Raw genomic sequence first — 14,649 nt, 5'->3', positions numbered from 1 at the left:
TCCGGCCTGCCGGTTTCCCTGAATCCCTTCATAAATGTTACTTTGCTCACACTCCAATAGCACGTCAAGTATTAAAAACCATTTGTCTCCATTCACTCCTATCAAACACGCTCATGCATACCTGCTGGAAGTCCAAGCCCCTCGCACACAAAACCTCCTTTACCCCCTCTCTCCAACATTTCCTAGGCCGACCCCTACCCCGCCTTCCTTCCACTACAGACTGATACACTCTTGAAGTCATTCTGTTTCGCTCCATTCTCTCTACATGTCCGAACCACCTCAACAACCCTTCCTCAGCCCTCTGGACAACAGTTTTGGTAATCCCGCACCTCCTCCTAACTTCCAAACTACGAATTCTCTGCATTATATTCACACCACACATTGCCCTCAGACATGACATCTCCACTGCCTCCAGCCTTCTCCTTGCTGCATCATTCATCACCCATGCTTCACACCCATATAAGAGCGTTGGTAAAACTATACTCACATACATTCCCCTATTTGCCTCCAAGGACAAAGTTCTTTGTCTCCACAGACTCCTAAGTGCACCACTCACTCTTTTTCCCTCATCAATTCTATGATTCACCTCATCTTTCATAGACCCATCCGCTGACACGTCCACTCCCAAATATCTGAATACATTCACCTCCTCCATACTCTCTCCCTCCAATCTAATATTCAATCTTTCATCACCTAATCTTTTTGTTATCCTCATAACCTTACTCTTTCCTGTATTCACCTTTAATTTTCTTCTTTTGCACACCCTACCAAATTCATCCACCAATCTCTGCAACTTCTCTTCAGAATCTCCCAAGAGCACAGTGTCATCAGCAAAGAGCAGCTGTGACAACTCCCACTTTGTGTGTGATTCTTTATCTTTTAACTCCACGCCTCTTGTCAAGACCCTCGCATTTACTTCTCTTACAACCCCATCTATAAATATATTAAACAACCACGGTGACATCACACATCTTTGTCTAAGGCCTACTTTTACTGGGAAATAATTTCCCTCTTTCCTACATACTCTAACTTGAGCCTCACTATCCTCGTAAAAACTCTTCACTGCTTTCAGTAACCTACATCCTACACCATACACTTGCAACATCTGCCACATTGCCCCCCTATCCACCCTGTCATACGCCTTTTCCAAATCCATAAATGCCACAAAGACCTCTTTAGCCTTATCTAAATACTGTTCACTTATATGTTTCACTGTAAACACCTGGTCCACACACCCCCTACCTTTCCTAAAGCCTCCTTGTTCATCTGCTATCCTATTCTCTGTCTTACTCTTAATTCTTTCAATAATAACTCTACCATACACTTTACCAGGTATACTCAGCAGACTTATCCCCCTATAATTTTTGCACTCTCTTTTATCCCCTTTGCCTTTATACAAAGGAACTATGCATGCTCTCTGCCAATCCCTAGGTACCTTACCCTCTTCCATACAGTTATTAAATAATTGCACCAACCACTCCAAAACTATATCCCCACCTGCTTTTAACATTTCTATCTTTATCCCATCAATCCCGGCTGCCTTACCCCCTTTCATTTTACCTACTGCCTCACGAAACTTCCCCCACACTCACAACTGGCTCTTCCTCACTCCTACAAGATGTTATTCCTCCTTGCCCTATACACGAAATCACAGCTTCCCTATCTTCATCAACATTTAACAATTCCTCAAAATATTCCCTCCATCTTCCCAATACCTCTAACTCTCCATTTAATAACTCTCCTCTCCTATTTTTAACTGACAAATCCATTTGTTCTCTAGGCTTTCTTAACTTGTTAATCTCACTCCAAAACTTTTTCTTATTTTCAACAAAATTTGTTGATAACATCTCACCCACTCTCTCATTTGCTCTCTTTTTACATTGCTTCACCACTCTCTTAACCTCTCTCTTTTTCTCCATATACTCTTCCCTCCTTGCATCACTTCTACTTTGTAAAAACTTCTCATATGCTAACTTTTTCTCCCTTACTACTCTCTTTACATCATCATTCCACCAATCGCTCCTCTTCCCTCCCGCACCTACTTTCCTGTAACCACAAACTTCTGCTGAACACTCTAACACTACATTTTTAAACCTACCCCATACCTCTTCGACCCCATTGCCTATGCTCTCATTAGCCCATCTATCCTCCAATAGCTCTTTATATCTTACCCTAACTGCCTCCTCTTTTAGTTTATAAACCTTCACCTCTCTCTTCCCTGATGCTTCTATTCTCCTTGTATCCCATCTACCTTTTACTCTCAGTGTAGCTACAACTAGAAAGTGATCTGATATATCTGTGGCCCCTCTATAAACATGTACATCCTGAAGTATACTCAACAGTCTTTTATCTACCAATACATAATCCAACAAACTACTGTCATTTCGCCCTACATCATATCTTGTATACTTATTTATCCTCTTTTTCTTAAAATATGTATTACCCTATTTATATCCCCTTTATTTATTCCTGTTTTCCATTTATACACCTCAATCATACGCTCCCTAATTCTATGCCTTTCTAGAGTGCAGATTCAGGGCCCTCAGTCTATCCTCATAGGAAAGATTTCTGATACATGGGATCATCTTTGTCATCCTCCTCTGTACGTTTTCCAGAGCATTTATATCCATTCTGTAATACGGTGACCGGAACTGTGCAGCATAGTCTAAATGAGTCCTAACCAAGGAAGCATATGAAGAACAACCTGAGGATTTCTATTATTTATGCTTTTTGATATGAAGCCAAGAATTCTGTTAGCTTTATTGCGAACACTTATATACTGTTGTCTTGGTTTCAGGTTACTGCTAACCAGAACTCCTAAATCCTTTTCGCAATCAGTAATATGAAGATCTACATTATTTAGTTTGTGGCATGGTTATTATCCTTTCCAACATTTAGAACTTTGCATTTGTCTATATTAAACTGCATCTGCCACTTCTCCGACCATTGCATCAGTCTATTCAAATCATCCTGGAGTACTCTAATGTCCTCAATAGAATGAATTGGACGGCCTATTTTGATGTCATCAGCAAATTCGCTTATGTCGCTATTTATTCCCTCATCTGTGTCGTTTACGTAAATTGTGAACAACAACGGGCCCAACACTGACCCCTGTGGAACACCGCTTGTGACGTGCCCCCTTTCTGATTTCTCCCCATTTATGCAAACTCTCTGCTGCCTATTTGTCAACCATGCCTCTACCCAGGAAAAAATTTCTCCTCCTATTCCGTGTGCCTTAAGTTTCCTCAATAGCCTCTGGTGTGGAACTCTATCGAAAGCCTTACTGAAGTCCATATACACAATATCATATTCGATACCATGATTTACCTCAAATACCTTAGTAAAAAAAAATCGTAAATTCGTAAGACAGGATCGCCCCTTCGTAAAACCGTGTTGAGATTCATTAATCAATTTGTGTCTTTCAAGATAGCTACGAATTGCTTGGCAATTATTGATTCCATATATTTTCCCACTATGGAGGTAAGGCTTATTGGTCTATAGTTCGAAGCTAAAGACCTGTCACCTGCCTTGTAAGCAGGTATTACATTTGAAAATTTTCACTTATCAGGCACTAAGCCAGTTTGTAGTGAAATGTTGAAAAGATAAGCCAGAGGTTTGCTAAGTTCCTGTTTACATTCCTTTAAAACTCTTGTAAACAATTCATCAGGACCTGGGGATTTATGTTTTAATTTCTCTATTTATCTGAGAACCATGTCACTAGTTACTGTAATCGTGCATAGTTTATTATCATCCTGTTCTACATAATTTATTATTCCTGGAATTTTACTATCTTCCTGGGTAAAACGGAGAGGAAGTATGTAAAGATTCACACACATCCTTATCACAGTTACTCTTTAGTGGGCCTGTCTTGTCCCTAATCTTACTTCTGTACACCTAAAAGAACCCTTTTGGGTTAGTCTTCGAGTCCCTTGCGACCTTAGCCTCATAATCCCTTTTAGCTTTACTTATTCCTTTTTTTCTCTCTCTAACTGAATATATCGATTTCTTAACTGCCCTCAGTATTGCAGTGGCTCTGCGCCTTGCCACCCCAATTCACACGGAATATACATGTATTTGCGGCGATGCGCAAGCCAACCAATATGGTCTACATGGTCTTAACTGTTCCAAAACCAAGGGCTGGCATGCAAGACACAATGAGGTCAACGACATCATAAAGATAACCCTTGCTACAGCTGGATGCCCAGCCGAGAGGGAGCCCCGATCACTAGCAGCCAACAATAATCACAGCCCAGCAAACCGCGCCGATGGGATCACCATCTATCTTTGGAAGAATGGCAAGCTCTTAGCATAGGACTATACCTGTGTCTCCACACCTATATCCATAACAGTGTCCGGCGACAGGGAGGAGCTGCTGACCACAGGGAGGAGTTCGGCAAGTACAGGGACATGCCAACAGTATCAATTTGTCCCAGTGGGATCAGAGACCTTGGGATCATGGGGGAAAATGCTACACGTTTCCTTAAAGAACTGGATTCTAGACTCATCGACACCACGAGGGACCCAAGAGCAGCCACTTTCATGTTCCAGCGCCTCAGCGTGGCCATCCAGAGGGAAAATGCATGCTGCATACTGGACTCGCGTCCGGCTTCGGAGGAGCTGGAGGAGATTCATAACCTTTGATATATTGTACCAATGTATTCATGTTCGTGTTTTCTATCAATGTATTCTGTCTTAATAAAGTTAACATGTAGCATAAAAATATAGGGGCTGGTAGAAGAAAATATTCAAACAGTTCCGGGGAGAACCTTGAGTTTTCCCCTGAGGTACGTTTATTGTCTTCTCTGAGGATGAGGGTCCCCAGTAAAGATCTAGAGTAGTAGGTTGGTAGACAGCAACCACCCAGGGAAGTACTACCGTCCTGCCAGATGACTGTGAAACAAAAACCTGTAACTGTTTTGCATGATGGTAGGATTGCTGGTTTCTTTTTCTGTCTCATAAACACGCTAGATAACAGGGATATCTTGCTACTACTTACACTTTGGTCACACTTCACAGACACGCACATGCATATATATATATACATACATCTAGGTTTTTCTCCTTTTTCTAAATAGCTCTTGTTCTTTTTTATTTCTTCTATTGCCCATGGGGAAGTGGAAAAGAATCTTTCCTCCGTAAGCCATGCGTGTCGTATGAGGCGACTAAAATGCCGGGAGCAATGGGCTAGTAACCCCTTCTCCTGTATACATTTACTAAAAAAGAGAAGAAGAAAAACTTTATAAAACTGGGATGCTTAAATGTGCGTGGATGTAGTGCGGATGACAAGAAACAGATGATTGCTGATGTTATGAATGGAAAGAAGTTGGATGTCCTGGCTCTAAGCGAAACAAAGCTGAAGGGGGTAGGAGAGTTTCAGTGGGGGGAAATAAATGGGATTAAATCTGGAGTATCTGAGAGAGTTAGAGCAAAGGAAGGGGTAGCAGTAATGTTAAATGATCAGTTATGGAAGGAGAAAAGAGAATATGAATGTGTAAATTCAAGAATTATGTGGATTAAAGTAAAGGTTGGATGCGAGAAGTGGGTCATAATAAGCGTGTATGCACCTGGAGAAGAGAGGAATGCAGAGGAGAGAGAGAGATTTTGGGAGATGTTAAGTGAATGTATAGGAGCCTTTGAACCAAGTGAGAGAGTAATTGTGGTAGGGGACCTGAATGCTAAAGTAGGAGAAACTTTTAGAGAGGGTGTGGTAGGTAAGTTTGGGGTGCCAGGTGTAAATGATAATGGGAGCCCTTTGATTGAACTTTGTATAGAAAGGGGTTTAGTTATAGGTAATACATATTTTAAGAAAAAGAGGATAAATAAGTATACACGATATGATGTAGGGCGAAATGACAGTAGTTTGTTGGATTATGTATTGGTAGATAAAAGACTGTTGAGTAGACTTCAGGATGTACATGTTTATAGAGGGGCCACAGATATATCAGATCACTTTCTAGTTGTAGCTACACTGAGAGTAAAAGGTAGATGGGATACAAGGAGAATAGAAGCATCAGGGAAGAGAGAGGTGAAGGTTTATAAACTAAAAGAGGAGGCAGTTAGGGAAAGATATAAACAGCTATTGGAGGATAGATGGGTTAATGAGAGCATAGGCAATGGGGTCGAAGAGGTATGGGGTAGGTTTAAAAATGTAGTGTTAGAGTGTTCAGCAGAAGTTTGTGGTTACAGGAAAGTGGGTGCAGGAGGGAAGAGGAGCGATTGGTGGAATGATGATGTAAAGAGAGTAGTAAGGGAGAAAAAGTTAGCATATGAGAAGTTTTTACAAAGTAGAAGTGATGCAAGGAGGGAAGAGTATATGGAGAAAAAGAGAGAGGTTAAGAGAGTGGTGAAGCAATGTAAAAAGAGAGCAAATGAGAGAGTGGGTGAGATGTTATCAACAAATTTTGTTGAAAATAAGAAAAAGTTTTGGAGTGAGATTAACAAGTTAAGAAAGCCTAGAGAACAAATGGATTTGTCAGTTAAAAATAGGAGAGGAGAGTTATTAAATGGAGAGTTAGAGGTATTGGGAAGATGGAGGGAATATTTTGAGGAATTGTTAAATGTTGATGAAGATAGGGAAGCTGTGATTTCGTGTATAGGGCAAGGAGGAATAACATCTTGTAGGAGTGAGGAAGAGCCAGTTGTGAGTGTGGGGGAAGTTTCGTGAGGCAGTAGGTAAAATGAAAGGGGGTAAGGCAGCCGGGATTGATGGGATAAAGATAGAAATGTTAAAAGCAGGTGGGGATATAGTTTTGGAGTGGTTGGTGCAATTATTTAATAACTGTATGGAAGAGGGTAAGGTACCTAGGGATTGGCAGAGAGCATGCATAGTTCCTTTGTATAAAGGCAAAGGGAATAAAAGAGAGTGCAAAAATTATAGGGGGCTAAGTCTGTTGAGTGTACCTGGTAAAGTGTATGGTAGAGTTATAATTGAAAGAATTAAGAGTAAGACGGAGAATAGGATAGCAGATGAACAAGGAGGCTTTAGGAAAGGTAGGGGGTGTGTGGACCAGGTGTTTACAGTGAAACATATAAGTGAACAGTATTTAGATAAGGCTAAAGAGGTCTTTGTGGCATTTATGGATTTGGAAAAGGCGTATGACAGGGTGGATAGGGGGGCAATGTGGCAGATGTTGCAAGTGTATGGTGTAGGAGGTAGGTTACTGAAAGCAGTGAAGAGTTTTTACGAGGATAGTGAGGCTCAAGTTAGAGTATGTAGGAAAGAGGGAAATTTTTTCCCAGTAAAAGTAGGCCTTAGACAAGGATGTGTGATGTCACCGTGGTTGTTTAATATATTTATAGATGGGGTTGTAAGAGAAGTAAATGCGAGGGTCTTGGCAAGAGGCGTGGAGTTAAAAGATAAAGAATCACACACAAAGTGGGAGTTGTCACAGCTGCTCTTTGCTGATGACACTGTGCTCTTGGGAGATTCTGAAGAGAAGCTGCAGAGATTGGTGGATGAATTTGGTAGGGTGTGCAAAAGAAAAAAATTAAAGGTGAATACAGGAAAGAGTAAGGTTATGAGGATAACAAAAAGATTAGGTGATGAAAGATTGAATATCAGATTGGAGGGAGAGAGTATGGAGGAGGTGAATGTATTCAGATATTTGGGAGTGGACGTGTCAGCGGATGGGTCTATGAAAGATGAGGTGAATCATAGAATTGATGAGGGAAAAAGAGTGAGTGGTGCACTTAGGAGTCTGTGGAGACAAAGAACTTTGTCCTTGGAGGCAAAGAGGGGAATGTATGAGAGTATAGTTTTACCAACGCTCTTATATGGGTGTGAAGCGTGGGTGATGAATGTTGCAGCGAGGAGAAGGCTGGAGGCAGTGGAGATGTCATGTCTGAGGGCAATGTGTGGTGTGAATATAATGCAGAGAATTCGTAGTTTGGAAGTTAGGAGGAGGTGCGGGATTACCAAAACTGTTGTCCAGAGGGCTGAGGAAGGGTTGTTGAGGTGGTTCGGACATGTAGAGAGAATGGAGCGAAACAGAATGACTTCAAGAGTGTATCAGTCTGTAGTGGAAGGAAGGCGGGGTAGGGGTCGGCCTAGGAAGGGTTGGAGGGAAGGGGTAAAGGAGGTTTTGTGTGCGAGGGGCTTGGACTTCCAGCAGGCATGCGTGAGCGTGTTTGATAGGAGTGAATGGAGACAAATGGTTTTTAATACTTGACGTGCTGTTGGAGTGTGAGCAAAGTAACATTTATGAAGGGATTCAGGGAAACCGGCAGGCCGGACTTGAGTCCTGGAGATGGGAAGTACAGTGCCTGCACTCTGAAGGAGGGGTGTTAATGTTGCAGTTTAAAAACTGTAGTGTAAAGCACCCTTCTGGCAAGACAGTGATGGACTGAATGATGGTGAAAGTTTTTCTTTTTCGGGCCACCCTGCCTTGGTGGGAATCGGCCAGTGTGATAATAAAAATAATATATATATATATATATATATATATATATATATATATATATATATATATATATATATATATATATATATATATATAAATATATATACAATAATCAAAAACAAGTTATTAAACATACAAAATAATTAAAGGGGAGAATTGAATAAAAAGCTCTAGGCCTTTTTTGATATAGCCAGCACTTAGTCACAAACTCACAGAGTTGCAGATGGAATAGTGTGTCCGGGTAGATGCATACAAAGGAACATCTGTTACCGGAAAAAAGACAGATTGGGAGGGACAGACAGCGTGGCGCCGACTGGTACCAGGTGCCAGACACTGAACGAAGTATATTAAAAACCAGTAGGAACAGACAGCCGGTCCATAAGCAGTGATTATGTGGTAATGACCAAGAGAATATATCACTAGTGTTATGTTAATTATCACGAAAATGAAATCTGATTTCCACATGCTTAGTTACGAAGGAACTTTTCCTAATTAATTTTCCTAAATTTATCACCTAAATTAAATGTACTTAATAGGAAATTGGTAATTAAAGTTTTCATACGAAAATATTGCGATCAATGAGAATGTATTTTTTTCCTGTAATTTATTGTGGAAAATGTTATTCACTGTTACTGGAACTTCCATAGCTGATGGCACTTCACCAGTGACTACTATCTAGTTACCACCGAAATATTCAGCCATACAGATCTCCAGGTCATTAATCAGTTTGATACGAGCAAACAGACAAAAAATAAATAGCAGATATTGCTTCATGGTTCTTATCAAACCAGAAAATATATACGGCGACTAGCTGGGGACTAAGCCAGAGATATTTAACCAGTCTCCCGCGAAGTTAGGTAAATTTCCGTTGACCTTCCAAAACCATACTCATCCTGAAGTCTAACTATAAACGTTTCATTATATTAATATATAATTATATTAACTTTGTCAATGGTCCAAGTCGGACCGAAACGTCGTCGTAAGCTTCTCTCTTTTATGTGCGGGTTATTTGTGTATCGTTCCAGTCACGGTATTGTGCCTTTTTGTTATTTATTTGTCCAATAAACTGCTGTCATTACGCTTTCTATCATATCTCGTGCACTAATTTACCCTATTTTTATTTTCTTAAAATACGCACTACCTATTACCAAACCTCTTTCTATACAAAGCTCAATTAAAGGCTCCCATTATCATTTATCCCTAGAACTCCAAACTTACGTACTATGTCCTCTACGACAGTTTCTTCCACTATTATTTAGGCCACAACACTTACTTTCTTAAGTGATTCAAGATTCTCTGAACACTCGCTTAACTTCTCAAACTTTCTCTCTCCTCTACACTTCTCTTCCCTACGTGCAGTAACAATATAACCCAATTTTCGCATCCTGCCCTTATTTATATCTACATAATCTTTGAACTTATATATTTATATCCCATAAAAAATCATTCAACATTACCACTACTCCTTCCTAAGCTCTAATTTTCTCAGATACACCTGACCTAATCTTCGTCAGAAAAATATACTGGTTTCACAAATAAAGCTTAAGAGTCAGAAATCGACACCGTAAGCTTGGTCGTAATAATACACAATAACAGTGTACACAATTCACAGTAAGCTACGTCAAGATTATGCACCGATTTTACAAATATTTAGCTAAAAGTAATGATTCTCCAAAGTGAACTTGGTCAAAATAATACATTGGTTTCACAAAGAAAAATTAGATGAAATAAGTCGACAATATAACCTTGGTTAAAGTAATGTAGATAAGTGAATACAGTATGAAAAAACATGGAAATAACGGTGGAGACAATCTTTATGAATTGTAAAAATAAATGTTGATTATGGTACTAGGTGCTCATTCTAAATTGCGAAATTTGAGCTCCTCTTACTAATGAGTGAAGCCTGAGTGGGAGTGAGGTCAGTACAGGAATTCTGGAAGGAGAGAGTTTGGGTTAGGATTTTTACTTCGCATTGGTCTCTGAAGGCTTCAGTGACCCTTGGGTACTCCTTAATATAATCAAATAATAAAGCACTAAACCGACAAGGGTCATGCAGCACTGCGGGGCAGAAAATAGCTAGGGACAGCAGATCAGAGGTGAGGGGAGGAAAGGGCTGGAAGGGACGCTAGGGAATACTTCTATAGGAAACCGGAAGATCACGCACCGCTGACCACACAGCATCCACCTGTTCATTGCTCTGCACATCAAAGTGTCCAGGGACCCAACAGAAAACGGCGTCTTTGTTTTTGCTAGCCACACGGTGCAACCATAGTTGAATACGAAGGTCCAGTGGCTGAGGAGAATCAAATTGCTTAATGGCCTGTAAAGTGCTGAGGGAATCTGAAATGATCACAAACGCAGGAGAAGCGCTATGAGGATGGCATACAACTCGGCGGTAAAAATACTAGCCAAGTCTCACAAATGACCCAGGACAACATCGTCAGGGATCACCGCCGCAAACCCATCACCATCAGATTTAGAATCATCTGTATAAACCGCAATGGCATGCGTATGCGACCGGAAGTGATCAAGCAAAAGAGAGCGAGAAGCAGGCGTAGGTAAGAACTTTGGTGCACGGCAGCAGGGGAGAACAGACACGAACTACTGGAACCTCCCAGGGGTGAAGGGAAAAGGAAGATGCTATGTGAACATACAAGGAAAGCAACTGGAAAGAAGACTGGAGTGAGTGAAGGCAAAGATAAAACGGCTGGAGTAAGCAGGGGCGTCGAACAAATAACGGGCTTCTACTAACGTCTGAGACCCACCTATACATTGAAGGAACGCGAAGGTCATGAGAGCTGACAAAATAACGAAGGCAATGAACATCACGACGATCGGCTAAGGAACATTCGCCTCAGCATAGAGGGGGATGAACGAAAGGCACCAAGTCATAAACGTAGACCCTGATGAATCAATGGTAGGAGAAGCTGCATAATAGACTTGGTCTCCATAATCCAGTTTGTACAAGACTAGGGTGGAATGTAAACGGAGGAGAGTCCGGCTATCTGCTTCCCATGAACGATGCGCAAGAATTTTAAGGAGATTCAGTCGACCATGGCAAGCTACTTTCAAAGAAATGTGAGGTTTCCACGTCAACTGGCGATAAAACAGAAGACCAAGAAACTTGAACGCATCACATTCTGGGATTAGTAAGCCATGTAAATACAGTGAAATATCTTGGACAAGAGGACGTCTGGTGAAGGTAATGAAATGGGTTTTAGCACGAGAATATTTAAATTCATGAGAAGTAGCCCAATGGGAAACCTAGCCATTCGCATCCTGAAGGAAGGCCGCTACCAGCCGACAGTCAGCGCCTGCGTAAGCTATAGCGAAGTCATCCATATAGTGACCACCAAACATGCGATGGAAGAACAGAAGATAGGTCATTTATAGCCAAGAGAAAAGGGTAGTGCTAAGGACACAGCCTTGTGGGACACCCTCAGCCTGAACAAAGTCTGAGGAAAACGAGGTGCCGAGAAAGCAGCTAGGAAGGTCAGTAGATTACCGTGGAGGCCTAAGGAGTGGGCTTGGACTAAGATGGTATACCTCCAAGTGGTGTCGCCTTCTTGAGATCAAAAACAGAGTTCTAGGATGGAGTGTTTATTAGCAGAGGCATTTGGCACATACGTATCTAAGAGGAGCAAGGGGTCCAGAGTAGAGCGGCCCTTGCAAAAGCCATATTGGCAAGGAGAAAAACTATTGAGAGTCTAAATACCACATCAGACGTTATTCACCAATCTACACCAGACTACACTGGTCACAGCTATGGGACGATAGTGAGGGGTATCAAGTGCCTTATTTGCGAAACGGTAGTACAATGGCACATTTCTATTGCTGAGCGAGAACCCCTCGCGTCCAATCAAGATTCAAATGACGCAAAAGGACTAAGGGCTGTAGAATGCAAACGCTGTTGCATACGGATATATCATCGGGCCCAGCTGCCAATGACCAGCAAGCGAAAAGCGTGGATTCTGTTTTTATGAGTAAAAAGACACATTATATGGCTCCATCCCACTTGTAGAGAAATCCAAGGACGATTGCTCCCTGGCAGGCTTGGAAGCGAGAAACGAGGGACAGAGGTGGAGCCCTTGTGAGAGACAGACTAGATAGTTCCCGATTTCCATGGCAACCTCAAGAGGTTCTGCAACACTAGCACCAGCTACCCGTAAAACGCGAACTGGGTCCCGAGTGTACTTGCCACACAACTTCCGTACCTTCTCCCAGACCGCACACACAGGGATAATAGAGGTAACAATAAAAACAGTCTTGCCAACATGTGTGAATAACATCGTGTATGATGTGGCAACCAACTGCAATTGCTCGCTTAAAATCCAAAAGACGATCTCCGGTCCGATTATATCGATAATGGCCCCACGCAGCACATTTCAAACGCACTGCACGGACACGTGCTGGAGAGCACCAAGGCATGCATGTCTGAGAATGCCTGCCTGAGGTTTGAGGAACAGAACGGAATGCCGCAGAGTGCCAACGGAAAGTGCTCACTGTCGTGAAAATCCGAGATAACAGGCCAAACGTAATCAAGGGCAACTGACAAGAAACAAACAGGAAGATCAATGCAAATGCAAAACAGAGACTCAGTGTGAGAGTCAGGGGACCATCAAGGTTGGAGGTCTTCTAGCTGCTCAAGAATACGGAACACGAGAAAGATTCCCTTGAAGGTAGAGCCGAGAGACAGCTACAGCATAAGTAAGGTCTTTGCTCTCCTTAAGACTCGTTCATTATGATAGAGCTGACATCGGTGGGAAAAAGAAGGATGAGTTTCATTGAAATTAAGACAAGTGGGCGAAGACTGCAAGATATACTGGCATGATCTGCGACACTGCAGACCGGGCTCTCCACCATAGACCTGTAGTATTTAGCGTGATGTTCGAAGCGCCAGCAATGTCGACACTGTTATGGGTGTAGAGACCACTTTACAGACCCCTAGGCGATGGCCCGCAGTATAAACGGAGGACAGGAGTTCACGGCAGTCAAAGGTTAAGTGAGTGATGTTACAGGGAAAGTGCCTCCGCTCACAAGTGGGCAAGACTTAAGTATCCACTTTAAGAATCGGAAGGTCCTGAAAGGCTAATTCCTCCAAGATATCATCAACGCAAAACAGAAAATCACACCGTACAATGGTACGCAGTTAAACCACCGTACCACTATAAGGATTCAGAGTAGCGTGCTTGTGAGCTGTGATAGGAATGTTGTCAATGGAAAGATCCTGAGCCTGTTCTGCATTCTGATCTGTAACGATGCGTGCACCACTCCGAAGTGTGTGGAAGGTTATATTTTGGCCAACATGTCGTAAAAGAGCTTTACCAATGCTATGGTTGGAGATGTTGGTTGTAGGGAAAAGAATTTGGTTACTGTGCACTTGTACACATTTGATGAACTGGAATGAGGCACAACTCGTTCTCACCGAACCAGATCTCAGACGCCGACGGCGCCTAGAAGCCTCACTAATCGCCGTCACCGACACTATAGAACGTAACACTGGAAACTACAAAATTTCAAAAACATTGGCATACATGATACTTAAGCACCACCAACCCAACAACACAGGAGTCACATGATTTCATCGTCTACCCGTCCTCATCCCAACATGACATTCTTCAGGTCACCATGCGTCACTCACACCTCACTCTCCGCCTATATATATAGTCTATCTCTCTATGTTAGAAGTGATCAAGGTCCCAGGACCGAAACGTTTTCTAATAAATATGTCAGTGTTTGCTTACGTGTCTTTCTAAACCATCAAGAATACAAAGAGTTCAAGATTTTTCCAAGTATTTTTTGCATATTTGCTTATACACAAACAAAACATACAATCCAATAATTGTACATTGTTGGTAGAATTACCAACAATATGTAAAGTAAAAGGACAAACTAATGTGACGTTTTACTGTGGCAACGTTTCGCTCTCTATGAGCTTAGTGAAGCCGTTACGGCTTAACAAAGCTCCTAGAGAGCGAAACGTTGCCACAGTAAAACGTCACATTAGTTGCATTTGTGTCCTTTTACTTTACATATTGTTGGTAATTCTACCAACAATGTACAGCACGTGTCCTTTTAAGAACATAAGAAAAGAGGAACACTGCAGCAAGCCTGTTGGCCCACACTAGGCAAGTCCTTTACAATCCATCCCAATAACAAAACATTTGCCCAACCCAATTTTCAATGCCAATCAAGAAATAAGCTCTGATAACTCGATTCACTCTCATATGCAAGTCCCACTCAAATCCAA

The 14,649-nt window shown here is 41.8% G+C and overlaps 1 protein-coding gene across 1 annotated transcript in view; it reads right to left on the bottom strand.

The window, feature by feature from the left end:
- LOC128695258 (uncharacterized) overlaps positions 1-14,649 on the bottom strand; it is a 1,855,180-nt gene that overhangs the window by 63,136 nt on the left and 1,777,395 nt on the right. The window lies entirely within an intron of this gene.

This window comes from Cherax quadricarinatus, chromosome 70 (genome assembly GCF_038502225.1).
Source record: "Cherax quadricarinatus isolate ZL_2023a chromosome 70, ASM3850222v1, whole genome shotgun sequence".
NCBI lineage: Eukaryota > Metazoa > Arthropoda > Malacostraca > Decapoda > Parastacidae > Cherax > Cherax quadricarinatus.
This window is presented reverse-complemented; position numbering and strand designations above follow the sequence as displayed.